The 3,898-nt window shown below is 46.4% G+C and overlaps 1 pseudogene; it reads left to right on the forward strand.

Moving 5' to 3' along the window:
- Window positions 1-2,040: 2,040 nt before the first annotated feature.
- On the forward strand, window positions 2,041-2,158 carry LOC124607910 (annotated as a pseudogene).
- The last annotated feature ends 1,740 nt before the right edge of the window (window positions 2,159-3,898 follow it).

Consider the following 3,898-nt stretch of genomic DNA (forward strand, 5'->3'; position numbering starts at 1 on the left):
ATTGTCTTGTTGAAAGATGCTACTGCCGTCAGGAAACATGATCGTCATGAAGGAGCGTACGTGGTCTGCAACCAGTGTTGCCGTCATTGCGCCTTGTACGAGCTCAGCTGGAACCATGGATGCCCACGTGGAAGTTCCCCAGAGCATAATGGAGTCGCCACCAGCTTTCTCTGTCCCGTAGCACAGGTATCAAGGAGCGGTTCCTCTGGAAGACGACGGATTCGCAGGCTCCCATCGGCATGATGAAGAAGGTATCGATATTCACCAGACCATACAAGGCTCTGCCACTGCCCCAACGTTTAGTGCCGATGGTCACGTGCCCATTTTAGTCGTAGCTGTCGATGTCGTGGTGTTAACATGGGCACATGGATGGGTCGTCAGCTGCGGAGGCCCATCCCTGGGAGTGTTCGGTGTACTGGGTGTCCAGACACACTTGTACTCTATTCAGCATTAAGACCTGATGCTAGTTTCGCCACAGCTCGCCGCCAGTCCTGTTTTACCAGTCTGCCCAGCCTATCAACAGCTTCTGGGAACAAAAAAACCTTTGATATTCAACACTAAGCGTAATTATTGATCGAATTTAAAAATTCACAATGCTGTCATAATCTACTCAATAAGAGGTAAAATCTTATGTTTAAAGTGCTACGTAATAAAGAGTAGTGTTACAGTTACGAACTGGGTGTTTGTCTTGAGGAATCGTAAATGACGGTGCGCAAATACTGGAAATTTATTAATCCATTATTTGAGAATTTGAGCACTTAGAGACTTCCAATAAACTTTATACATAATTTTATTGCTTTTAAAAGCCTTCTTCCCTGATGTACCCAGAAAATGGTAAAAGGAAAAAGAGTTTATCTTTTACTACATTTTCCCTCTTCATACAGTAAAACTTCAGCATCAGTCATGACGTTTTAATTTATTACTTCTTGGCTATCTACTCTATAATTTGTTAACATCGAGTATAGATTTAAGTGTCAGGAAGTCATTTCTGAAAGGATTTGTATGGAGTGTAGCCATGTATGGAAGTGAAACGTAGACGATAAATAGTTTAGACAAGAAGGGTATAGAAGCTTTCGAAATGTGGTGCTACAGAAGAATGCTGAAGATTAGATGGGTAGATCACATAGCTAATGAGGAGGTATTGAATAGAATTGTAGAGAAGAGAAATTCGTGGCACAACTTGACTAGAAGAAGGGATCGGCTGGTAGGGCATTTTCTGAGGCATCAAGGGATCACCAGTTTAGTATTGGAGGGCAGCGTGGAGGGTAAAAATCGTAGAGGGAGACCAAGAGATGAATACAATAAACAGATTCAGAAGGATGTAGGTTGCAGTAGGTACTGGGAGATGAAGAAGCTTGCACAGGATAGAGTAGCATGGAGAGCTGCATAAAACCAGTCTCAGGACTGAAGACCACAACAACAACAACCTCCTCTATACGCAACGAAGTTTCCAGACGCTATACACATATACCACTGACTGTACCCGCAATGTTGTATAAACGTACGAGACGTAGTTCAGGAGATACGAAGTCATAAACATTGAGATGCGTGAAATTTATGAATTTGCTTAAAATGTTGCACAAATTAACTACGCTATACACTAACTACCAGAACATTATGACCACCGACTTACCATCGTTATAAATGCGTCCAAGCGATGGTAGCGTCACCTAACGAGGAATGACTGCTAGTCAGGCACTCACACGGTGCGTGTATAGTGAGTGTGTGTCCATGTGTAGAATGGAGAACGAGCGATCTATCTTCGAGCGAGAGCGGGATTGTGATGGCCTGAAGAAGGGATCGGTTGGTAGGGCATATTCTGAGGCATCAAGGGATCACCAATTTAGTATTGCAGGGCAGCGTGGAGTGTAAAAATCGTAGAGAGAGACCAAGAGATGAATACACTAAACAGATTCAGAGGGATGTAGGTTGCAGTAGGTACTGGGAGATGAAGAAGCTAGCACAGGATAGAGTAGCATGGAGAGCTGCATCAAACCAGTCTGTGGACGGAAGACCACAACAAAAACATATAAGTTCATCGCCAACGGCCTTACCGCAGTGGTAACACCGGTTCCCGTCAGATCACCGAAGTTAAGCGCTGTTGGGCTGGACTAGCAGTTGAGTGGGCAACCATCCGATCTGCCGAGCGCTGTTAGCAAGCGGGGTGCACTCAGCCCTCCTGAGCCAAACTGAGGAGCTAGTTGATTGAGAAGTAGCGGCTCCGGTCTCGTAAACTGACATACGGCCAGGAGAGCGGTTTTCTGACCACATGCCCCTCCATATCCGCATCCAGTGACGCCTGTGGGCTGATGATGATACGGCGACCGGTCGATACTGTTGGGCCTTCCAAGGCCTGTTCAGAAGGAATAAATTCATTTAATATCGATTTTAAAAACATCGTATTGGAGTCGATTATTGTCGCTTATCGATATGTTTTACGCCGATGACGAAATCGAAAACAGTCACCATCGCATATCCCTATTGCGGAAAATAGATGTAAATGAAGATGTAGTGACGAACTCAACGTGTAATCTAGTCACTGATGAAAGCAACAGAAAAGAGTTGGGTGGAGCTCGGTTTGGCTCGTCGACTTTCCCGGTGACTACAGCAAGTGTTGCACGATTGCTCCTCCCAGTGTGACGCAAACGATTCCGGCCAGTGCGCGGCAGTGACGTCGTCGCCTGTCGAAACAACTGCGCGCCACCGCAGCATCTGCTGGAAAAGGGAAGGCAGGCACAGTCGCAGCAGCAGCAGCGGCAGCGGCGAGTCCGGTTTCAGATTAAAGGACATCGTTTGCGAGGCTATTGTGAGCGGCGCGCGCCGCCCGCTGAGCTAATCCTTATTAGCTGGCGGCCGGGGACGGCGGGCCGCCATTGTGCTCCGGACGGCACACCGGTCGAGGCGTAACCCACATGGCACGCCACGCAGCCGCGTACCAGCCCGGCGTGGGTGGCTACGAATTACAGAGCGGCCGCGGCGGCCCGTGATAATTGCCGGCGAGAATTTATCCGCGCCTTTCACGTCGTAATTAAAAGTCGCCGGCTGAGCCGCGCCGGCTGCGCAACCCAGGCCTGGAATCGCTAATGCCGATTAACCGCGTCCGACTGCCTGCCCGACCTCTTACGAAACACCTGCGCCTTTACTGGCAGCCGAGGTCTTTATGAGACAGTCTTCTCTTTTGTTCCGATTTCTTTTTTCTCTCTATTACACGTGATGCGGAGAATTAAAAGCGAACCAGTGTTCAATTACAACATTATACACTTTTTGTAGAATCACAAACAGTCATTGATAGCGAATATTTTTTCCTGTACTTTATTACCGGTTTCGAGCTAAGTGATCATCAGACACGTCTATTTTTCTAGACAAATATAGAGTCCTAGTTTTTATGGACGTATGGTCTTCAGTCTGAAGACTGGTTTGATGCAGCTCTCCACTTTACTATGCACTATACAAGCCTCTTCACCTCTGAATCACCACTGCGGCCTACGTCTATTTCAACCTGCTTAATGTATTCATCCATTGGTCTCCCTCTGCAATCTTCTTCGCCCTTCCCTCACCCCACAATTCCCTCCGTTACCAGCTTGCTATTCCTTGATGCATCAAAATCCGTTGCTTCAGTCCGAATGTGTCATAAAATTCCTATCTCCCCAATTCAAGTCACTATGTCATTAGCTACGCAATCTCTCCATCAAATCTTCAGTATTCATCTATAGCATTACACTTCAGATGCTTCTGCTCTCCTTGGAACGGGATATCCTCCTCCATCATTACTTTTCCTCAACAGTACTTGCCGATACCAGTATTATTTTTCGAAATTTGAACAGGTCACTATTATCTCAGTTGCTTTTCTGAAAACTCTCATATAATATTAAACACAGTATGTCATATTTCAAGCTAA

The sequence above is a fragment of the Schistocerca americana genome, chromosome 3, assembly GCF_021461395.2.
Source record: "Schistocerca americana isolate TAMUIC-IGC-003095 chromosome 3, iqSchAmer2.1, whole genome shotgun sequence".
NCBI lineage: Eukaryota > Metazoa > Arthropoda > Insecta > Orthoptera > Acrididae > Schistocerca > Schistocerca americana.